General features: G+C 35.7%; 1 protein-coding gene across 7 annotated transcripts in view; it reads left to right on the top strand.

The window, feature by feature from the left end:
- Positions 1-26,184, top strand: part of LOC138713282 (microtubule-associated protein futsch-like) — a 1,205,925-nt gene that overhangs the window by 985,022 nt on the left and 194,719 nt on the right. The gene's annotated exons all lie outside the window — the stretch shown is intronic.

Genomic DNA, 26,184 nt, shown 5'->3' with positions numbered 1-26,184 from the left:
AAGTGGTAGAAATTCTTTCATATGAAACAAGGAATGAAGTTGAGACCATGTTTTTTTGCAAGCGTGTGTTACTTGAGTGTTCAAATTTAGATCGCTATTCATAAAAATGCCAAGATTTTTAACTGTTTCACTGTATTTAACAATAATCCCATTTAATATTATATGTGGTTTAGTACTACTATGAAGAGTGCTACGTAGACGATTATGCCCCATTTATATTCAGTATCGAGGAACAACTTCATCCGAGACGCGTCAAATTCATGAAGTAACTTTCTATCCTTATTATTAAGCTTTTGTTAAGTAATGACATTTACTAAACAAATACTAATAATTTTTATACGTAATAATTTCTTCTCAGACGTTCGTGTCTTCTTGTCACAAGGCTACTGATATCGTATCGAAAAAAATCAGGTTTGAATGTGTACGAATGTTATCAACCGAAATAATCCAGAAATTGTTTTGCTTTCACTATTTTCTTTCTTGACACAAAAACGTGAGAATCACTCTTAGCGATGTCCGGGCTTTATGGGGGATGCTATAAAATTTCAAATTAACTTTGTTGTTATTGACGGCCCAGTTCGGAAGGGAAACAATTCAAAATTTAAAGTTTTGAGAAACGCGAATTTTTAAACTTTATGTTGCTGCGAAAAATTCAATTAACACACTCTAATTTGAAACCAACTTATTTTTCACAACTACATAATGCTTTAGAATGCAGGTTTCTCAAAACTTCAAATTTTGAGTTGTTTCCTTCCTGAATTGGACCGTTGAATTGTCTTGATGCGAAATTCGTGTTGTATTGTACTTCATATATCACCAACAGAAAAGAAAGCTGAGGTATTGAAGGGTTTTGTAGTGGACGCTGCCAACCTTAGTAAGCGTTCAAACGCCTGTTTTCTCTAATTCATCTATCAGTGCACGCCGTGTTCTCGTCTGTTATTGTCCGTCTTTTATGGCACCCACTGTCCAACTTTGAAATTTGTCCTGTTCAAAATTTGAGACATTATTTCTACATGTTACTAATACTCGTGACATTCGGGCCGCAAAACTTCAAACAATAGGGATATCCTGAACTAGCACCAACAGACAGCGCACGTGTACTTTGAGGGATGCGCTTTGCGTGTGCATTTGTTTTTCGGTATATAAACATTGAGGATATACGTAGTGCATTACTATATTAAATACTCTTAAAAACAACTAAAAATGGCAGATTTTTGTTATGTTTCCTATATGTAAAAACCAGGGAAAGCTTTTTGTCTTCAATGAGGTCCCGAAATATTCTGAATATATGCTTTAAACCTTAAATATATAAGTAATTAAATTGCTTCTCGAAAGTGCTAGCTATTAAATAAAAGTAACTACTTCAAGTAAGGAATTGTTGACTGCAGTTTCATTTTGGAAGAGGAAAAAGAAAAAATAATAAAAACATATGCAATCTTGACAGCGAGCTATGTTAGCTTAGATTATATGCAGTAGTTGTAGGACTCTCCGAAGTTTACGCCTGCAGTAAACTCTCGATAAACTGGAATGTTATTATCCAGGACGATCCGTAGTGAAATCCATTTCGTGAATAGGCCTAATGTTCTTAATGTACTGTACCCTAATTATTAAAACCATGTTTTAACTTCAAATTTTCAAAATCATCCTACATAGTATTCAAAACTGCATGTCCTTAACCTACAAAACGCACGACTAATCGTGATACTACTTCGATCATATTATATCATCCTATTAAAAATTGCATTTGATCTTTCTGCAACTACAGAAAAAAAAAATACAAGGAATTTAATCTCGATAGTCCCTTCCCTATATAAAAAAAAAATTGGTGGCTGCATATCCTGTTTTTAGCGTACGGTTCTTAAATACTATTGATTGAAGAGGGCAATATTCACCTACGACATAGTTCCTATTTTTTTTTATTCGTGCATCTCGTTCTCAAAGTTCTCGTTTAGGTTCATGAACATTCAATTTACTCGTATCTATATTCTGCATACTGCAGATTTCCCCACCCATCTCTTAAGGGGAATCGCTCCGCATTATACAGGTTTACGTTATTATTTATTGTAAATTAAATTAAATTATGAACTAAGAAAATATTGGATTATATTAAATAATACTAGGTTATACAAAATAATTGTAAATATAATTTTGACACGCACAGAAAACCAACAAGCGGAAAAACGTAATCAACTGTAGCATATGACATAAGCCCTACAACATGTTGTGCCGCGTGGAACGCTCCTGCCATCTAGCGGTAAAACTTCTCATAAGATATCCCTATTTCGTATGAATCCAGTCGCCTTATGTCTCCTCTCTCAACGATAAAATCAGTCGGCGGCAGGGTTTGAACTCCCGAACCTCAGATACATTGGCAGTCGCGATAACCACTAAACCACCGAGGATGATGACGATATTAGTGGTAATGAAATACATTTTGTGAGCAGTTTATAATTCAGCTCGGATACCAATCCGAACGTGATCACAAGGCGTGGAAAACATAAACATGGGACAGGTAATTTCAGTTCTTGTTTTTCAACTCGTTTCCAGAATCTAAAAACACGTTATATGGTGCAGAAAATAATATGGATATTAGCTACATCGAACTACCCACAGACGAAGAGGCTGGGAATATTCCCTTGGCACGTAAATATTTAAGCGTTGTGGTAACCACACGGATCGCTACGGACTTCGTTTTACATCGCTCAATTGAAATGTAAGGGAAAAAATTGGCAAAAAGCATTTGAAATGTTAAAAGTTTAAAACATCACGTAGTAGTAGCTATATATAATGCAGAGAATGAGTTCACTGAAAAACGAAATGCAATTTACGCGAACTTCCACTAGAAGGCTAACCTGATGTGGAAAGTTTCTTTTTTATTTATATTTTTTTCTATGTACCACATGTTGGATATTAGCTCACATAGGGTCTTGTCCATCCTCAGTGATGGGACATTTTTAGTAATGTTGACAAGAGAGTTGTTCAAATGAAGCTTTGTTCCTATTATTAATTATACTGTATTGTATATAATGTTCATGTTTTTTATTGGGTTATTTTACGACGCTGTATCAACATCTCAGGTTATTTAGCGTCTGTAATGTTCATGTTCTGCACAGTTAATGTTATATATTATAATGAACTAAATAGGAGTTCGTATATATATGTCAGTGGTGTGACATAATCAGGCTTCGGTTCTGGGCACAGAAACGCATGAAGTTCAGAATGCACGGACGATAGTATTGTGTTGATCGAGTGGAGTGGGAGATGGAGCGCGTCGTTACTTCGTGTCTTAACATGTAAACAGTCAGTCACAGTAGGGCACAAAATATATTTCACTCTGTACAGATGCAGTATATTCAGTACATTCCTATGTAGACAATAAATGTCTACCATTAAAATATTAACATGAGTTGTAACCTTCAATCAGGTGTCCCTACGCCGAAGCCTGTTACACGTACCGCCAAGCAGCAATACACACAACGGTAATGCACATTACGGACCCACCTGTGCTGTTGCAGTCACCCGTCCACAAGGGGTCATGACGTCATTTATATTCCGTGTACTCTAAACCTCATACTGGTTAAGTCTGGTTCATAATAAACCGGGAACGGAAAGACAACGAGAAAGAGAACGAAAATATTATTAAAATAAATATATTTAAATATGAGCATTCACAATTAACTATTGTGAACGAACATTAAGGTATGTGATTAAAAATTATTATTAAAGAGTCATTATTAAGAGTTAAGAATGTCGACGTACTCGTATATGAAATAATAATAGCCATTTAACCATATGACAAACTAGTGCTTATTCTTATCGATGAAGTAGACGTAACAACGTGACGCTTAGAGTGAAACCTAGAGAGCAACAATTGGTCGGCAAAATTATATTTTAAAAGCACACCGCACGTTATTGTATGATGCCGGCATGTTAACCATGAGGCCGCGGCTATAATAACATACTGGCATTACAATATAATTATGCAGCTGTACACTTTCCTTTTACTCTCGCCGATACTGCGACAATGCGAAAACTAGTCCCGACGCTGTTATTTCCGGCGTGACTCCGCCTCTTTGCTTACGTCTTAGAAAGTGAAGGCTCTATAAAGTCTAGGTAGGTAGTATCGTTCGCCATTTGTGTTCTTACATTGCCGAGCTACCATACGAGGAATCTATTTGCCACACCGTTAAACATTATCATGTCGTAGCTCCTATGATGATGAATCAAACGCACTGTAATTCAGAAAATAATTGAGCGGCAAATAACGTCTTCGTGTGCTTTCTGCGAGCGCCAACGAAAGAGCTAAAATGGCGGGCGATTATATTAAGTGTTTATCGAGCCTTAAGGAATGAATCGGCGAATCACAAGACGCACACGTTTAAATGTAGCCGACCTGCAACGCGATTGGCTGCCGGAAATTAGAGCGACGGGACTATAACAATATTCGACTTCCACAAGGTGATAAAGAACAAACTTCAGAAAAGATTTACGAACAAGTGTTTTAAAAATAAATTTCACTGTAAAGTGAAAAAAAGAAGGGAAATAAAAAAGGAAGCGAGAGAGAGAGAGAGAGAGAGAGAGAGAGAATGAATGCTGCCCCCTGGAAATTGCCGCCCTAGGCAACTGCCTAGGCCTAAATCTGTCACTGCTACTACGCCCTTTACATGTCAGTTCTTCGCAGTTGAGAACGTGGGACTTTTTTTTTTCTTCAGAATAATTTCAGCAATGCTATTATTACAAGCTCGGACGTGAAGATCGTGTGCAGGAGATGAACGCTGAAGTAAGTGCGTGGCATAGAATTGTGTTAAAAAGGGAACCGCGGCTTTAATTGAGGCGACTGCGCCCTTGACGCCGTTGATTGTCGTGTGAACGTGTCTGCCTCCGCATGCCTCGCCCTCCTGGTCGTTTTGGTCACCCGCTTGACCACCACGTCGGACGGTCTAGATTTTACGGCCTACTTACGTATCGTAATGTGATAAAGTCGAGTCCCGGCCTGTGACAGCACCGCGCACCGCTTTGTTCGAAGGCGTTGGCACTGCTGACCTTCCAGACCCTAGTCGAAATTACAATTGGCTTGCCCAAGCGGCAAGTCTGATCTGCGAAGTCAGTTCCTCAACATTGAAAACCGACTGTGCAACCACTTCACGACGTCTTCTATGACTGACTCTCTTGGTCAGAAAATTCAGACTCTGAGTAGCTCATAAAATAAAATAACTGTAGGAAGGAAAAGAGATTTAGGTCCATAATTTCAGTGTATGGTTTCATACTGAAATGAGATGAAATGAAAGAAATAAAACGGAACAACAAAATTCATGAAGGTAACAAAATTCTAAGTGAAGCAAGAATAATGTTATATATCAATATATTAAATCTCTGTTCAACCTTATGGCTTAACACAAATATATTAATTCAGTGTTTTATACATAATGTTGTATCAGCTTACAAAAGTTTTCGCCCCTATAGGAGCATCTTCAGGTACAAAGTATTTACAATATCAAATCTAAAATCAATTAAAATATACTTTGTACCTGAAGATGCCCCTATGAGGGCGAAAACATTTGTAAGATGATACAACATTATGTAAATATATAAAGCATTGAATTAATTTGTTTTATATTTGTGTTAAGCCATAAGATTGTAAAAAAAATTAATATATTGTTAACATTAGTATTGGGCTTAGCTGACCATTTCAAAAATGAATTGTAAAAAACAAGAATAGACGGAATTGAAAATCAGAATGTACTTGGAGTGGGATCTGCAGCCATAGAGAAGTCCTTCGTTGCACACAGTTTGACCTGTAAAAATATGGTAGTATGCAAAGAAAAAGTTATATTCGTAGACTAATACACAATCACACAAATTTGTGTAAGATCAAACATGAAAGTTATTAAGCGTAAATTGTATACAGAGCTTTCATTTCAAAACTTTCCAGTCTAAATAACTAATTATTTAAATTTAATTCAATTTAAACAAAAAACACGTCAATTTAGATATTGAGGGGAAGTCTGAAACCGGTCTTAATTACATTTTAGATTTCACCCCCATCCCCAACCACCTCCACTTTGAAATTTCAAATGGCACCTCTATATTAATAATAATAATGATGACAATAATAATAATAATAATAATAATAATAATAATAATAATAATAATAATAATAATAATAATAATAATAATAAAATCCGCCTGTCATAACAGGTGACCATATAGGTCCGGAAAACAATTAAAAAAATGCATATATGGAATAGAGAGAAAAATCAATATAGTAGGTAGCAATCATAGTACAATATGCAATTTAGAAAGTTTAAAAGATTAAACATTATATAAATGATTATGTAAAATGCTTATAGATTTCTTTAAGATATTTAAACAAATATTTTTAACTAGCCGTACCCGTGCGCTCCGCTGCACCCGTTAGAAATAAATATAAAGTAATTACATAATTAAAATAGAACATTCGATCCAGGGAACATTCGTGTTTGATTACATGCAACCATAATTTAATGAAGAATGACATCATTTAGATTATTGTGTATATTACTTGCTATACGTTTCCATTGAATTATGGTAATAACTTAATTTTAATCCTTAGTAAATGGCGCTTGGCCCACTATGGTTCTGAACCCTTCAAATAACTTAAATAGTGATACAGCATATATAGTGATATGCAGGGAAAGGATTTATATGTAAATACATATTTACTTATAAAGCTAATATAATTTATATTTTGCATTATCTTTATGTTTCACAATGTGTAGGGTTGAAAAATCCTACTTTTATTTTCCATATTTTTCCATATTTTAGAGTTTAGTACATATTTTCGTTAATTTCCATATATTTTCCATATTTCATATAAAACAGTCCATATTATATTAGGTTTAACAATAAAACAAAACAAAATTCCATTAACTTTTAAAAATGCATTTCAACAATAGAGATTTAAACACATGTTCAGTAATCCCTTTAACATCAGAGTTATTTGAAAATTAGCAGTCCTATCAACAATGGGAAAGTAAGTTACAAAACTGTATTAATTTAATTTAAAATTTTTAACAGACTTCAGTTGTGCAGCTCAACAGTTAAATGCCAGTCAGAGTACACATAGGTTCAGTTTTGTAAATCATACTATAAAGACGGTAAATATGCCAAAAGTACGTCATTCAGTCAATTTAAAATCAAAACTAACAAGTTACATTTCAGAATTTAAAGAAGATGGTTTATCAACTGACAATAAAATATTATTTTGTAATTTGTGTCAGTGTGCAGTATCATCTACACAAAAGTTCCTGGTGCAACAACACATTACAACTAGTAAACATCAGGCCAACAAACAACTAAATTCCAAGCAGAGACAATTGTTTTTAACACAACCAACAACATCGAATGTAAGATCTGAGTTTAACATCGACCTGTGCCGTTCTCTCATCTCTGCTGATATTCCTCTCTACAAACTAAAGAATAAGGTCTTCAGGGAATTCCTTGAAAAATATACTCAACATACAATCCCGGATGAGTCAACACTTAGGAAGACGTATGCTCCATCCATCTACGATGAGACAATACAGAAGATAAGAGATGAAATTAAAGATAGTTCAATTTGGGTTTCCATTGATGAGACTCCCGACAAAGAAGGTAGACTTGTTGGTAATGTAGTTATCGGTTTGTTAAGTGAACAATATTCTGAACGAATTCTTTTACATTGTGATGTTCTAGAAAAGTGCAATAACAAAACTATAGTTAAACTGTTCAACGAAGCTATGGGTATCCTGTGGCCAAAGGGTATTATGTACGATAATGTGTTATTCTTTATTAGCGATGCTGCCCCTTATATGGTCAAAGCTGGACAAGCATTATCTGTTGTATATCCTAAATTGACTCATTTTACTTGTGTGGCGCATGCATTTCATCGTGTGGCAGAAGTGGTCAGAGACAATTTCCCTAAAGTAGATTTGTTGATTTCATCAGTGAAAAAAGTATTTCTCAAAGCTCCCAGTAGAGTTAACGTGTTGAAAGAAATGTAGGCCTACCCTGAAATTCCATTGCCACCAAAGCCAATTTTAACTAGATGGGGTACATGGCTAGAAGCAGTTGAATATTATGCCGAACATATAGACTCTATTAACAATGTTCTCCTTGCATTGGACTCTGAAGATGCAGTCTCAATTGATACTGCGAAAACAGTTACCTGTGACATAAGTGTGAAGAATGACTTAGCTCACATTCAGCATACATTTTCATGCATCATAAAAACGCTCAAAAGTCTCCAAAATAGGCACCTTTCACTATCTGAAAGTTTTGAAATTATAAATAGTACTGTGGAACAACTGAATCGTGGTAGAGGTAAAGTTGCAGATGCAGTAAGAGCTAAGGTGGACACTGTACTTTCAAAAAACCCTGGATATGAAGAACTACAAAAGGTTGTTGCTGTGATGAGTGGTGAATCAACAGTGAAGATTAACTTGGACTTATCCCCAGCAGACATTGTGAAATTGAATTATGTACCAGTTACTTCTTGTGACGTCGAACGCTCTTTTAGTCAGTATAAATCTATCCTCAGAGACAATAGAAGAAGATTCACTTTTCAGCACTTGAAAGAAATGTTTGTAACCTATTGTTATGGTAACAGACAATAAAAATTGTGTTTTGTTGAAACTACATTGGAAGATAAGGTACGTCCATTATATTTTTTGTTTAGTTTGATTAAAATGTACCAATATTTAACGTACATAGTCATTTTTTTATAATTTTAAGTCCATATTTAATTCCATATTTTGGTAAAAATCCATATTTAATTCCATATTTTGGTAAAAATAACTACATATATATTTACATATTTCATATATTTTTAGTCCATATAAATCCGTTCCCTGGTGATATGTAATTATATGTCTTTCTAAATTGTATGAATTCACGATCTCTTATGTACCATTGCCATGTATGAATAAATGTGTTTTTTCTTCCTACTAAAAAATTTTACAATTTTGCACATAGGAGTTATTGCAAGAACAACAACGCTATAATCTGAGGCGGCGGTGAAAATGTATTGTATTGTTATTTTAAAAGTCTTGTATCTCCTTTAATCGATATTACTCGTACTTCATACAAACACAGAAACATTCTCTGTAGGCTATGTTTCATAGCTTTCGTTTGTTGTTGTCCAAGGCCTCTTATAGACGAAGTCATTTGTTTTTATTTCATTACAGCGCCTTAGATGGCGTTGTTATATAAATTTTAAAACTCATTTATCTCATTAAATATCAGTCCTATCAAACTTTTTCATATAATAAAACTTATCGGAAATAATTTAAAAAAAACTTTTGTTATGTAACATTTTTCACGAAAATCAATAATAAGCTAGATATTTAGATTTATTTAATTCAGGCCCCCTTATAAACCCCCTCTTAAATAACGTATTTTGAATGCCTTTTAGCCTAAAATCTAAGTTACAACGAACTTAATTTATATTCCAATATTCATCGAAATCCGTTCAGCCATTATTGCGTGAAACGGTAACAAACATACAGACAGACAGACAGACATACATACAAACAAAAATGTCAAAAAAGCGATTTTCGGTTTCAGGGTGGTTAATTATACATGTTAACACCAATTATTTTTGGAAAATAAAAAATTGCCAAAAAATTTTGGCTACAGATTTATTATTAGTATAGATATCTTGGGATGTCATATATTGTTTTAAAATGCCTATATACCGATACGCGGGCACCAAAAATCAAACACCTCGCCTCCCATATGTAATCAATTGCATGATATTATCTCTCACTCAAGTGAGAAACAGATGGGCGGTAAATGACTTAAATATGAAAAGAATATTCAATAATTGTTTATACACCTCATTCATTTGTTTTCGGATCTTTTCGTTTTCTATCGTCGCCTGACAATCTGGATTGTAGTTATTGTTGATTAGAGATGAAGAGAATAAAGCTACAAAAACTTATTGAGCATTTCATGTAATAGTTGCGTTTGTGTATTAAATTATTTTTAAACGGTATATGCCCTTCAAGAGAGAACATACAGTAAATCATTCTCATTGATTAAATGTAGGAAATTTCACAAAATAAACTGTGTTTTCATCCTACAATCAACTGACAGGCGAGAGACTGTACTCCACGGCTTCTCATGTACAACTGGCGGGATATCGCGCAATGCTAACTACAGAGAGCACAATATTTTTCAGATTGCGCAATATATTTCAGAAAGTTTTCATACATTCAATAATATTGCCCATCCTTTCAATCTAAATTACACACGCTCAGTATTATTGCGGAACCTTAAATATTGTGCAATACTATTCATTGTCTATGGGCCGCTTTGGTTCAATTTTTTTCTGCCTTGCATATGATGGGATTTTCTTGTGATGGGGTAAGCTCGATGCGGATACCCATCTAATTCAACGCATAGTATTAAATAAAGTTCCAGATAATTGTTTAATAATATTCCATTCACAATGGCTTCTTTAACTTTAGCGAATCTTAAAAACAGTGTGTGATGCAATTTTGCGTTTGGATAGGATCCCGAAAGAAAGTACGTTTTCGTGTTACTGGCAAAGCTCCAGGGGCGGCTGATACCACTTGCTACAATAGAGACAGCTGCGGCCAACGGTAATGTAGCGACAAAAAATAAAAATAAAAGAAGTAACATATTATCTCTATCACTTTACAATCATTGTTTACTAGGGAGAGGCGACAAAGTTCAGTGGCGTGCATACTATCGCATGGAAATGATGACAACAAAAGGATAAGGCGGCATTGTAAATTACTGTAAGCAGTGTGGCATGAGGTGACAGCGGATTTACGTGTCTACACAGCAACAAGACGTCGCCCCTCGCGTCCCTTGGCGTACGGAAGGAGCGTAGCAATGAGTTCAGTGACCTCCCTGAAACTGAGGTAGTACACCTAACGTTCAGTATGGGACACAAAATCTGCTGTCGGGTAATGAATAAGAGGGGAGAGACTTTAACAAACGTACTTGATAAAATACAGTGCCTTTTCCATGCATTTAGCTTTGGATTTGATGTCTGAGTAATAGAAGAGTATTTTCGTTCAATTAAACAACCAACATCGTTGTAAGAAGAATTCAATTAATTTTAAGAAATCTTTTGTTTTTGCGTCTTTTCCTTTCCTTCTTTGAACTAAATTTGATATCTACGTAAAGATTAATTTTTTGGACCTACAGAATACGTCTGTTACGGTAATAATATTAGAGGAGTCCACACCTGTGGAGTAACGATTAGCGCGTCTGGCCGCGAAACCAGGTGGCCCGGGTTCGATTCCCGGTTGGGGCAAGTTACCTGGTTGAGGTTTTTTCCGGGGTTTTCCCCCAACCCAGTATGAGCAAATGCTGGGTAACTTTCGGTGTTGGACTCCGGACTCATTTCACCGACATTATCACCTTCATCTCATTCAGACGCTAAATAACCTGAGATGTTGATAAAGCGTCGTAAAATAACCTACTAAAAAAAATATTAGAAGAGAAAAATTCGCTCCGGCGCCGGTGATCGAACCTGGGTCATTGGTTCTACGTACCAAGCGCTCTAACCATTGAGCTACACCGAAGTTCAATCCATATCACCTCATCGAATCCCTCTCTTCCTGTGTTTTTCCCTTTGTGGCCTGACTCCAAGTTCGACATGTATATTGACATTTTTATATTATGTCAACTGCCATTATACAAGGAGTGCACTCAATTGACTTGATGGCCGGGATTCCTCAGTAATATGCACTGTTGCTCGAAGAATATACGTAAAGATTAATATAAAAATGTCTATATATATATATATATATATATATATATATATATATATATATATATATGTCGAAATTGGAGTCAGGCCACAAAGGGAAAAACACTGGAGAGGGATTCGATCTGGTGCTGTGGATTGAACTTCGGTGTAGCTCAATGGTTAGGGCGCTTGGTACGTAGAACGAAGGACCCGGTTTCGATCTCCGGCGCCGGAGCGAATTTTTCTCCTCCAGTATTGTTACCGTAACAGACGTATTCTGTAGGACCAAAAAATTAATCTTTACGTAGATTCTTCGAGCAACAGTGCATATTACTGCGGAATCTCGGCCACCAAGTCACTCAGTTGAGTGCGCTCCTTGTATAATGGCATTGACTTAATATAAAAATGTCAACATACATGTCGAACTTGGAGTCAGGCCACAAAGGGAAAAACTCTGGAGGTGAGGAATTCGATCCGGTGCTGTGGATTGAACTTCGGTGTAGCTCAATGGTTAGAGCGCTTGGTACGTAGAACCAAGGACCCGGGTTCGAGCCCTAGCGCCGGAGCGAATTTTTCTTCTGTAATATTAAATATTAAATTTGATATTATTTTAAATTTGTTACTATTGCTCCCAGGTATTTAAATGTTTCCACCACTTCAAAGGATAAATTTCCAATTTTTATATTTCCATTTCGGACAATACTCTCGTCACGAGACATAGTCATATACTTTGTTTTTTCGGGGTATACTTCCAAACCTATCTCTTTACTTGCTTGAAGTAAAATTCACGCATTTTCCGTAATCGTTTGTGGATTTTCTCCTAACATATTCACATCATCCGCATAGACAAGCAGGTGATATAACCCGTTCAATTCCAAACCCTCTCTGTTATCTTGGACTTTCCTAATGGCATACTCTAGAGCAGCGGTCCTCAGCGCAGAGCACCCTGGGGCTAGCGTCCCTTACCCGCGGAAAACACAATGCACCATGGTGTACTCGTAGCTGATAGCGGGTATGCTCTCTACCTCTTCCTGCTGCACGACGGTGCACACGGGACGGCACCGCTTACCCTTTGCACATTTCAGCGAGTGCTGACGACCACTGCTCTAGAGCGAAGTTAAAAAATAAAGGTGATAGTGCATCTCCTTGCTTTAGCCCACAGTGAATTGGAAACGCATCTGACAGAAACTGACCTATACGGACTCTGCTTTACGTTTCACTGAGACACATTTTAATTAATCGAACTAGTTTCTTGGGAATACCAAATTCAATGTAAAACAATATTATCTAAAAAAAATACCAAACTGCCTTATACAAAATAAAATTTAATTATTAAAAAATATATAATTTCAAAACTATTAGTCCTAATGGCACCAATTTTTGTACAGATAGATGATAGTATTGTAGGGCTGTTTATGTAGCCTATAGGATGTCTCAACAAAAACGCCGGATTTAATAATGTGAATAAATGCAAAAAGAACAGATAACAAAGCAGATAGCAGTGCCGCCAACCCAACAATAACGAGATATTTTTGGAACATTGCGCCATTGTCTTTTTGATTTGGCGGCACTGTTATCTATTCCGTTATGTTAAATCCGGCGTTCTTTTTGGGACACCCTATAATTTAAATTTCACAAATTTTGGATGAAAATTGTGAAGGTTTTAAAAGTCATGTATGTCTCCTTAACCTCCCGCTACCCTGTGGGCCTTCATAGACTACAATAGAAACAACTTGACCTTCATCTTTACCTTTACAGTATAGGTCAATATAATACGGAGAACACGTACAATATGGTATCACCATTGGAAATTACAGTGCATTTTGTTTTATAATTTAAGATAGCCAATATAATAACGAGTTATTCTAACAGTGTTAATATTATATCGAAGGAAACATGTTCCAGAAGTGGATTGACTCATTGACGTATGTCAAGCTTTGAAGGCCTCTGCTCCGTCAATGCTAATTAATAAGATGTTGGTAGAAATGTGTAATTTAGATTGGGCTATAAATTGAGGATACGGCCCTGTGGAGCGGAGCCGAGGTGCAAGTCGCCATATGTTCGCCAGTTATGTATTGCTACCATATACGGCAGCGCCTGGCATTCTGCGCACGTGACTCTGGTAGCAATGATACCGTGGCCTCGTGGCCACATGTTATAATTATGAATGCTAACGCTAATAAATCTCGGTCCGCCTGATAAGGCTTCTGTGATGCTCTACCATTCTGTACAAGTTGGAAGATCGTGGCTCTGATCTCGAATATGTCACGGAGGAACGCTCTTAATCTGCCCTGTAATCGGAAGAGTTGATAAGAAAATAGTAGCTTTTTATTATGTACAGAAATTATTATTGTGCTGCAAAGAGTAGACTTTGAGATTCTTTATAACACACATTATTTTCTGCTATGGTCGAGTGGATACTGTGCTTGCCATCAGATCAGAATTCACGGATTCAAACCCTGCCGGAAACTATGAATTTTTAAACCAATACAAATCTTTACCTTAAAGCAAATCTAGAAGGCCCTTGTTGGATGTACAGAGTGTTTCCGGGCTAGTGTTACAAATTTTCAGGGATGATGGGGAAGGGCACATGTATCAATTGAGATAAGGAACCCTGGTCCGGAAATGACTGAGTCGAAAGTTATAAGCAAAAATAGTTGTGTGGAAATGGAATTGTGAGTTGACACCACGTGCCCTCCTTCCCTTAACCTTTGGAACAGTAGTGGAAAGATGGTATGGGTGGATGACTTAACTAATTTTTTAGAAATGTTACTTATACCCTTTTTTCTTCTGACTCTCTCATATGTATTCTGTACTTGTATTATAATTTTGATATTTTATATCTAGTAAAAATAACTGCACTTAATATACAACAGTGTTATAGTAGTCTATACATTTAATTTTATGGACCTGAAGATTGATCTTCAAATGAACAAATACGTTTTTTAAATGTAAGAAGCATTCAAACATATTTGATAAGTTAATGACGGAATAATACCTATAGAATAAAAGGTAGTAAAAACTGCATATAACAGGCACTCAAGCCCTAACAGTTTAAATGGGCATTAAAGAGTAAACAGCAAACAACCATTTAAATCACCTCGTGAAACCAACCTGCGCGTCAGGGGAAGAAGAATGTGGATAGAGAAGCTTCCCTCCCTCGCTACGCTGCTATTATAGTCATAGCAAGCAAGCTCGCTTACCCCCACCATAAGTTTCTTACTATATGCTACGGCGCACGCAATCATTTGTTTTCACGAGATAACGAATTACCTATACGTTAGTATAATTAAGTTTAACCTGCAGTCATGATACGTTCAACGCTATTTACTCTAGGATTTCTATGTAAAGGTACGAAGTGTCTCATAGTTATAAATTACCGATCCTAAGACTATTCGCCATCGTCATTACTTAAGTGCCAGTGAACAATAAAATTATTTTTTCTATGTTCTCTGGGTGCAGTGACATCCTTTATCACTGGGAATGTTTTTGTATCTCGAAAATTATCATTCTACATCACATGAACACATGGGTGCACATTTGAATGAAGCAATGTCATCTGGTTCCAAAGCAAGGACTGTTTCACTGTGCCCATACAGTACAGAAGAAATGTTTAGTAAAATTTGCAAACCTGTGTTACGTTGCAGTGACTTGTCAAATTCTGATGCCAAGTTTTTTTTTTTTCCTATGTCCCCCTTTACTTGACTTAGTCTTGCGGCATTTTTACATACCCGTGTTAAATAAAATACACAGTAAGCGAGAATAGTTTAGCATACATCTGAAAACTGAATAGGCTAAGACATGAACCATTGTTCTTCGAATGTGACCGTCGGCTACTAGTTAACAATACATAGAACATGAACTGATTGCTGAAGTTGATAATGCAAAACCTGGACGTTGTTAACAGTGCGATGCAAAATCCTAGCTTCCCCCCTCCTGTTACCAAAGCAAGAATGGACGTTATCTTCAGTACGACGCGGCAGTGTGACGTCACACGCATTGTCAGTATTCACGTTTAGAGGCATGGTACTTGGAAACCATAAGTCGTAGAAAGGTATAGCCTAGTTTGCGCCTTTGTGTTTATAATTAAATTCATGTTGTTTAGAGTACACAATATGATTTTTAGTTCAGTACCCCTTTAAGGTATACAAATATAGACACTATAAAATTCAACTATCAGCATTTATAACGATAAAACATGGTTATCTATTAAAAGCATATTAAACCAAGCGAGGAAATGAAATGGAGGTGAAAGGGGAAAAATTCTAAAACTACTCATTACTAGAGCCCGGATTTTATGTAATTACATATTTCATTCCTATATATGTATACTTATTATATTGCGCTTCCAAACAATAATGAAACGAGGCTGAATAACATGTGTACCTGTAATTTTTTATCAGTGTGGTGATAGATTGTAAATCTATTAAGGAGAATTGTTTCTCTTCTACTATCAAGAATGAATAATTTTATTGGAGGTCTTATATTCATTCTTGATAATAATCTAATACAGCTTCGATTTTAGGTTACATATTTTTTATGACATATTTATCTACTGTATATATTTTGCTATTTTACCTACATATTTCTTATTTTCATATTACATAAAATCGGGCTCTACTCACTCATTGCACACATTCTTAACAGAATGCAGAGCTGTGTAGGCAGATACGTTTCAGTTCAGTCCATACTCGTTCGTAAACGGTCCTTGAAATGATATGTACAGAAGTTATAACGCAGCGAGCCTTAAGAGTGCGTTACATAACCATCGTTAGTGTAGGACTTTTTCCGGCCTTGCATATTACATGACCAGACACATGTTACATTTTTTACCGGCAGGGAATGCCATATGGGAATTGCGAGAACACTCTATTAACTCCCGTATGCATGAGATCTCTTCAGCGGTACAAATACTCTAACCTTCATTTGCAGGCAGGATTTATTTAGTTTCTTTATACGCCATTTATCGACAGTCACAATTTTTGTTTTTTTGAATAGCATTTCCTTGTCGCCCTCTTGGGAATTTTGGGTTTCTTTCTTTTCCAAGTGCGCGTGGCTTGTTTACAAGGTCTGGTTAACGTGAAAGGAGATGTAGAAAACCACTGAAGAAATGAATCGTCGAGAACGAAGCGAGAATTGAATGAATGAATATATTTCTCATTAAGCAATACCTTTTTGATGAGGCGACACTTCAGAATTGGTATACAGTGCCTTCTCCCCGTTTTACAACGCCTCTCGTACAAGTCATTAGGTCATTAATTGTCTTAATTTATTACTACATTTCTTCCACTGTCGGCCTGGTTGGCGGAGTTGGTATAGCGCTGGTCTTCTATACCCGAGGTTGCGAGTTCGATCCCGGGCCAGGTCGATGGCAATTAAGTGTGCTTAAATGCTACAGGCTCATGTCAGTAGATTTACTGACAAGTAAAAGAACTCCTGCAGGACAAAATTCCGGCACACCGGCGACGCTGATAAAACCTCGGCAGTTGCGAGTGTCGGTAAATAAAACATAATATTTTTTTTCTTCTACTCTGTCTTTTCTTGTCCGTCATCATTTCTTCCACTAACCTTATTCTTCTCCCATTACTACACCAAAATATTATACTTATAACTCTGTACCCCCTCCTCTATGGCACATTTTCCCCTTCTTCACATCTCTATTTGCACTTTTAGATCTTACTGCTAACTTTTTCACATTTCATACTGATTTTCCCCTTGTTTTCCTTCTTCCTTCATCACTGCTTCCTGCTCTACCTCCTAACTTCATCACTCTACTTTTCGATAGCCTCGATTTGGTTCTTAGTTCATTCTGTCCGGAATGGCTCCCGGCTGCTGTCCACTATTTTCCTTCGACTGTACTAAGGCCATGTTATGCTGCGTCTTCTGAATTCCAATTCGCGTCACTCCTGCGAAGCGAGAATTACATTATTGTTATTGAGATTTGGACTAACATAAGGCATTCAAAGGTATTTGTACTTTGTAGTCTAGATCATATATGTAACAGATTGATCATCCCTGTGTTAAAATCGGCAGCACTTTGAAGAGAACAACCGCCAGGATCGCTACCTGTCCGCCGTAAACGAACACGAGATGGCAGTACATTCGCTAATGCAATTCAAATGGGAGTTATGACGTGACTCCTTATGTAACAACTAGATGGCAGTATAGTAAACCTGACAAAAGTTGTTACCATCAAAACCTATAAGGCCGAGCAATCTGGATATATATATGATCTAGGTTTGTAGTTATACTGTAAACATAATGATCAAGGTTGAACAATATAGAACAAACCCAAAGCACGAAAAGAAAAAAGGAATATTTTTCTCCACCTTCCTACGGACGATCGAACATGAGAGTCCAACGCTGTAGAGTAACGATTAGTATGTCTAACCGTGAAACGAGCGAGCCCGGATTCAATTCCTGGTTGGGACAAGTGACCTGGCTGATGTTTTCTGAAGGGTTTTCCTTCAACTCATTAAGAGCAAATGCTGGGTAACTTCAGGCGCTGGATTCTGGACTCATTTCACTGGCATTATCACCTTCATCTCACTCAGACGCTATATAACCAATAGCAGTTGATAAAGCTCGTAAAATAACTAATTAAAAACATGACTGCTCGGAAAGATATTAAATAAACATGAACAGTTGTTAAAAGTAATTTTATTATTGTTTCCGTAAAAATATATAAACAGTTATATCAAGAATGTCCAAACTTAAAAACAAATTCCACTCTCCCCCAATTTATTCTCGGTGGTATGGTTCTCAGTCACACTCACTAGGGGGCAGGTTTTTGGGGGCGATGTTTAAACGGATAGGTAGCAGGCCTATACCAGCAAATATAATTTAGACCTAGTTCCTTTGTTTATATAGGCCTAATTAGGTATGAGTTGGGGGAAAAGGTAAGTCTGTACTGATTGTATAATGATTCAGAAATTGACTTAATCACTTACATTTCGTTGGTAAGGCATTAACATGGATTATTTATGTAGTATATGCCAATTATGGATCATTATACAATCATTACGGCTTGCGTTGTCTCAACTTCATTATGTGAATAAAGGTACTTATGATTAAATATGTATGAGAAATGACAGTGAAAGCCTTTATTGTGATAGGGAGTGTGGCGTTTCCTTTATTGAATATCATTTATTTATTATTTGTCTAATGGCTAGTACATGATATTTACTATCATTGACTGGGGGAAAAACAAGAAAGTGGTGAACAAAACTTTATTGACTATCATATACCCACTAATAGAATAAACGCTAGCCATTCGACATTGCGATGATCGATTAGCGTACTGCCTGAAAAATCGGAATTAACTCCTTGTTTAGACCTCGGTGTTCCGTCCGAAATAAAAACTGTTGTCAAAATCACATTTTGTGAAAATGGGAAAGAAATTTTGACGAGGAAATATAATATTCGAAATATTCTTAACAAAATAGACAGTGTTTGTAAAATACTACGCATTTCTGCATTGTGTTTCTGTATATGCTACTGTATATTGTTTTGAGAAAAGAACTCGTTCATTTAAATACTAAATAAAACTCTTCCGAAGCCATCGGCATAGCTGTGGCGATAACGCGTTTGCCTACTGATCCGGAGTTGCGCTCGCGCGCAGGTTCGATTCCCGCTTGGACTGATTGTCAGGTTGGGTGTTTTCCGAGGTTTTCTCCAACCGTAAGGCAAATATCAGGTAATCTTTTTTAGTAGGTTATTTTACGACGCTTTATCAACATCTAACGTTATTTAGCGTCTGAATGAAATGAAGGTGATAATGCCGGTGAAATGAGTCCTGGGTCCAGCACCGAAAGTTACCCAGCATTTGCTCATATTGAGTTGAGGGGAAAATCCCGGAAAAAACCTCAACCAGGTAATTTTCCCCAACCGGGAATCGAACCCGGGCCACCAGGTTTCGCGGCAAGACGCTCTAGCCGTTACTCCACAGGTGTGGACTCAGGTAATCTATGGCGAATCCTCGGCCCCATCTCGTCAAATACCATCTCGCTATCAGCAATTCAATCCACATTAAATAACCCAGTAGTTAAATAACCAAGTAAAATAAAAATTCTTACGACCGTGCACGGGCGTCTGTTGGGGATGCCCAATTAATGACACTCGCTAATACGGACTGTTACCGATGCTAAAGTCTGTCCAACGAAAGAATGAAGTGATTTAAACAAATATCCGCTATCTTTAGATCTCTGAAGTGACGGTGACATTTTTTTTTGCCATGTGAACAGATCTATCGGTCTTCCACGGCTTAAATCACTTATTCTTTCGCTGGATAGAGTAGGGTAAAGTTGCCTATTTCCATGATACCCCTAATCCCGTGATACTTTTTTTTTAAATTGAATGACAGTCAAAGCTTTGCCGTTCGACCATAGCGCCAGACATCTTTCGTCTACTTTTGAGACATCGATGAAGTTCCTAGCAAGATACCCAACCCCGTGACATTCAATGGAAAAAAAGGTATCACGGAATTAGGAGTATCACGGAATTAGGCAACTTTACCCTATAGTCGATGGACGCTCTGTGCCGAAACTCGTTAACATACGAGGAACGGCCACAATGCTGATCGAAGAACGTTCGGTTGGCGAGATCTACTTGTACCCGAGAATGGTCTGTAAAATTAAATTAAATTATGTTTTTATTTAACGACGCTTGCTACTGTCGAGGTAAATATCAGCGTTGTCGGTGTGCTGGAATTTTTCCCGCAGGAGTTCTTTCACATGCCAGTAAATCTACTGACATGAACCTGTCGCATTTAATCACACTTAAATGCCATCGACTTGGGCCGGGTTCGAACTCGTAATCTCGGGCACAGAAGGCCAGCATTCCACCGTGTGCGCCACTCAGGCCGACAATAATAATAATAATAATAATAATAATAATAATAATAATAATAATAATAATAATGTATTTTAACTGGCGAAGTTAAGGTCATTCGGCCTTCTCTTCCACTCAACCAGTATGATACAAAATTACTACATTGCAATGAACAAAACGTAATTAATACAATATAATATAATACATAATTAATATAATACAATGACAATTCTTTTTATCTTCACAACACCAATAAAATAATAATAATAATAATAATAATAATAATAATAATAATAATAATAATAATAATAATAATAATAATCATACTTAAATGAAATTAAATTTTTAAACTCGATCACAGTTATAACTTCAATTTGACTGCGCCCGTAAGAAATCGTTTAGCTTTTCTTGAAAGTAGGTAGTTATTTTCTGGCAGCCCCTAATCTTGTGAGGTAGAGAATTCCATTCACGGGGGACTGAGACAGTAAAAGAGAATGAATAGTGGGATGCTCTATGGGCAGGAATTGCTAGGTTTTGGCTCTCCTGTAACCTGGTGTTTAGATTGTGATTGGAGGATAAGTAGTTAAACAAGAAGACAATGGTCTGTGATATCTGGTGACCGTTGGGAAATTGCCTGAGGCACTCCGCTGCTTTATCCAGAAGGTTGTAACTTTAATGGATCAGTTGCGGTCTGTAATGAAAGAGACTTACCTCCGTCTCCTTATCATATACATAAAATTGGAGGAGACTCTATGAGTGGAGTGCACGAACAAGTTCAGCTTAATTACTGGTGTATGTCTTGGATGCAGTGACAGTACTCCACGCTGATCACGTGCGGCACAGTGCATGAGTAATCACGAAAATGATGGTGTGTGGAACATCGCGGCCGAGTCATGCACAATGCAAGGTTGTTCCATTATTAAAATCCACTTTCACTTAGAAAACTTATCCTTCGGAATTACCTAAGTCTCGGTGTAAGAGTTACTTTTTAACAGTCAGAGCATGGTGCGCTCCACGTGTTAATAGCTTACTTCAACATCTCACGTGAAAAATAAGTTCCAAACAGTGCAGTGGTGAGCTTCGAAATAACTTCTTGTTATTGTGCTGGGTGAGTAGTGCTTACGCATATTATTATTATTATTATTATTATTATTATTATTATTATTATTATTATTATTATTATTATTATTATTATTGCTACTGCTACGGTCGCAGAATCGAACGGCAAAAGCATTACCGTAGCTGGCATTATGATTTGAATTGAAATACAAGCGAGCTCAGTGGAAATTCTTGGTAGAGAAAATTGATGCTTGATACAGATTTTTGGAGTGCATTCCCGTTTTTTCTGCCCTAACTTTATACTCTCTTCCATTTTAATTAATTATGATGCTGTTACAATGCAGATTGTTCAAGTGTTGCACGACGAGAAATAAATAATAAGACGGCAAAGTGATACAAGCTTCAGTTTCGTCGCGTTAATTCTGGATTGAGATGTTTGACCCAAGATGTTTGATCGAGTGTCCAATATTGATGTATTATTACTATTGTTATTGTTACTATTACTGCTACTACTGCTGCTGCTACTGCTACTACTGCTGCAGCTGCTGCGGCGTTTCTAAGTACAAACTCAGCGTATTCAGATTCTATTTTCGTAGGTCAAGTGAAAGTTTATTTATTTATTTATTTATTTACTTATTTATATATATTATATATTTAATTAATTTATTTGTTTATTTATTTATTTACTTATTTATATATATTATATATTTAATTAATTTATTTGTTTATTTATTTATTTATTTTGCTAATAATTATAACATAAAGTATAATATAAGCAGAAAAACTTTAACTCGCTCCTGAAAGAGGAGGACTCGTGCTCAGGAGCGGATTCGTGAATTGAAATTAAGAAGTAGGCCTTTATAGTGCAATTTGTTTTATGTCTACTACGCAATAAGAATATATTAAATTTAAATTTACAATTTTTAAATTTTTATAAAATCCATACATAACTTTTTCAATTTAAACTAGAACTATTAGAATTGACAAGATTAGGATATTTAAATATAAATTTGTTATATGTGACTAGTTGTAGGGAATGGGACCTAAAGTTGGATTTTTCATTTTTTTTTCTGTGGTTTTAAAAAAGAGGGTGAACTACGGAGCACTTAAAAAAATTCATGGTTCTAGGTGCAATAGTTTTTAATATACACGTATTATTGAATGTTGATATTAAGTTATGTACTTTTCGAGAAAAATGCAATTAAAGTTTTCACTTGTTTTCTTAGCAACTATAAGAAAGATTTAGGTATTTAAGAAGCACTGTGTAAAACTACGTTCTAGTTTAGTATGTAAAAAAAAAAAAACCTACAGGTAGCGCAAGATGTCAAAACATAGAAATGCAGTTTTTACACCGTAAATTCGTTATTTTGTTCTCCTGTAAAATTTTCATTCACGACTTTAGGTCCCTATTCGCGCAACGGGTCTCACATTTCTTGGGCCTAAATTACTACTGTGATTAAATACTGTAGCTGTGTTGCATTTTGTTTCAAACAATGTTACATAATTCATACCTTTTGTTTCATAACTATGAAAATACAATTTAAAATTATTTCAATTTTTATGTATGAATTTTATTAATACAATATAATAAATTTGTCTTATTTTAAGAACATTAAAGTTTAAAAACAATTTTTGAGATGGAAAATCAATAGGTTTATGAAGACATATTTTAATTATTTTCTTCTGTAACAAATAAAGTGGATTAAAATTGGATTTAAATAAGCTATCCCATCCTATAATTCCATACATAATTACCGATTGGAATAAAGTTAAGTACACTGTGCGTAATAAACTTATTGACATGCAACCCTTCAATAAAACAAAATAATATATTATTTTACGTAATTTATTACAAAGGTAATTAGTGTGTTGGTTCCATTTTAAATGATTCTAGAAAATTATGCCTAAATACTTAACTTCAGAGGACTCCTTAATAATCGGACATTTACACATTAAATTGATTTCCTTATTTAAATTATTTAGGTATACGTTCTTGATCTTGCAATTATGCTACGAAGTCTTAAACGCTGGCCTAGCGTGATGCTGATTCCACTACTTCTGCTATTTTGGTCCATAATCCTCTAGAGAGAACGGAACGCCCCAAACAGTTCCGTCCTTGCTGTTTGATGTTCGTGATTGTGCATGGGTTAAGATCTTAAGACAACACATTACAGTGACACACAAGGGCTACATATCCAAGCCCTGCTTCAGTTCTGGAAATCGAACGTGTGCAGTGAATCCATAGCCCAGTAATGTCAATTGATGCCCAGAGGCGCAAGCGCGCGCTTTAGAGCTCAAGAGAGCCTGAGCGCTTTACAGCGGAAAGGAAATAGACAGACGAGAGAGGTAGTATATACCGCTTAGTCGAGCTATATACAGGGATGACCTGCACTGATTCAATGGATAAAGGGAAGAGAACTTATTAAAACTGTATCCATGTTAATTTTTAGATTTGTCTGAGAAGTATAACTGCATCATAAGAATGTAAGTTTTAATTTTAATGCTCATTTTTCACAAGTATGTTCTTTTTATTCAAAAGAAATATTTTGTCAACCTTTTTTTATAGAAAAGTGAAATTTTCAGATATAGGCCTATTTATTTAGTAGCCTTACAGGTACTGAAACAATATTTTCGTAAATGTAATATACCGTAAATACGTATTAGGCTACTGAAGATAGTGCATTGCAAATTTTGAAAATATTCGCATGGAAATGAATTAATAAAGCAACTACTGTTACATTATTATAAGCAAAAGATATGTGCCCATGTGTTGTAAAAATGTCAGCTCTATAGCTTCAGCAGATTTCGAGAAAATAATTTAATATTCTGATGATAGGAAGTTGCGCACCAATATCACCTTAAAAGCATAATGCGAGAAGGGTTTTGTTATGGAATATTAGTTACACTTAAAACATATACAGTACCTAGATAGCTTTTCTCTGTACTATAATATTGTTTTGATTAGTTTATTGATTACTTTTATAAGGCTAAAGATACCATCAATATCAATTCCAACTTATGTCATACTCAATCTCTTTCTTTTTGGGATATCCTTTCTTTATTAATGATGTGTTCCATTCACTTAGTACAGTATAGTTATAATACTATGAAATTTATGTGAATATTCCTTCTTAACTCTTTATTATGTTATTAACGTTTAAAACACAACTGCAATGTTAAGAAATTGGTGTTAGTACTTTTGTTTTACAGACAATATAGATAATATCAAACAGAAATAAGCCATATAGAAATAACGATATAAAATTGTACTTTCCGTTTGAAGTTTGTGCACCACTGTTTTCTTAATCCAACAGGCTGCTTATTCCTCCTTCGATGCTTAACGCTTGATGCCCGCTCACGACGTCAAGGTCAGAAAAATGGGCTTGCTTTGACATCAGTGCCATAGCCCAAAACGCTACCACTTACCGTATAGGCTCGGTACAGTCTTATTTTTGTCGTGTGTGTAGTGGTTCGTCGGCCTTCATTTAGGTTAGTGGCACCTTTCATTGTCTCGGCAATGCGTACCCTGATGTGATTGTGAAACTCGTGGCCCGTTGTGGTTTTACGTTTCCACTATCGGAAAAGTGGAAATTCTACAAATAGCACGGTATCCCAAACAACAGACTTGCAATCGAGGTTACAAGGTTTCCGCTTTCCGTCGGTAAACGAACGCTACTTCCTTACTGCGTAAACAAGAATTGCTCGGCACTTTCTTCAAATATAAAGTCTACTTGTGTTACGTAATGACAATGTAAACATCTTCACATAGTTCCTCATTCATCTCGTATTTGGCAAGATTCTTTTTATCTCGGAAGAACAATGTTATAATACTATTTTTTTTCTCGTTATTTTATTATTTATTATTTAAATTTAAATATACAGAGTACAGAATACAGAATATAATTGCAATAGAAATAGAAATAAAATAATACAATCATTATAAAAAAAGAAGATACAGTAATATTAACAAAATTTGAGGACCGAATGAGCAGTGCTCGTGTTCGGTCGTAGTTCAGATATTAATAGGCCTATAAGAGAATATACAAAGTAAAATAAAATATAACCTAAAATTAAAATTACAGCTACACTGAAATTATATAATATATCAATATAAGAGGAATATAGAAAATATAATAAAATAGGAACTAAAATTAAAATTACAGCTGCAATGAAATTATATAATATAATAATTATTAACATAGAGAAGAACAATTTCGTACTTGAATAAAGTAGGACAATTTATGAAAAATATATATTCCAAATTTATAGAATACAAATATAATATAGGCTGATTAATTGATACACATAGACTATAAATTTATTTAATCAAATTGAATACGTCAACACGTTTCTAATTTTCTTGTTATATGTTAGTGGGTTACGTGTTAGAAGTTTTGGGTATAATTTAGCTAAAGAACTGTACAACCGATGGCCAAAATTAATGCTTTGCTTTAGACCAGCAGATGTGAAACATTTAGGGTGCTATTCATAGACATTTCGCAGCACGCGCTACGAGTGTACTAAGCTAGCCCCGGCTATCCACTGGTTACTAG

The sequence above is a fragment of the Periplaneta americana genome, chromosome 14, assembly GCF_040183065.1.
Source record: "Periplaneta americana isolate PAMFEO1 chromosome 14, P.americana_PAMFEO1_priV1, whole genome shotgun sequence".
NCBI lineage: Eukaryota > Metazoa > Arthropoda > Insecta > Blattodea > Blattidae > Periplaneta > Periplaneta americana.
This window is presented reverse-complemented; position numbering and strand designations above follow the sequence as displayed.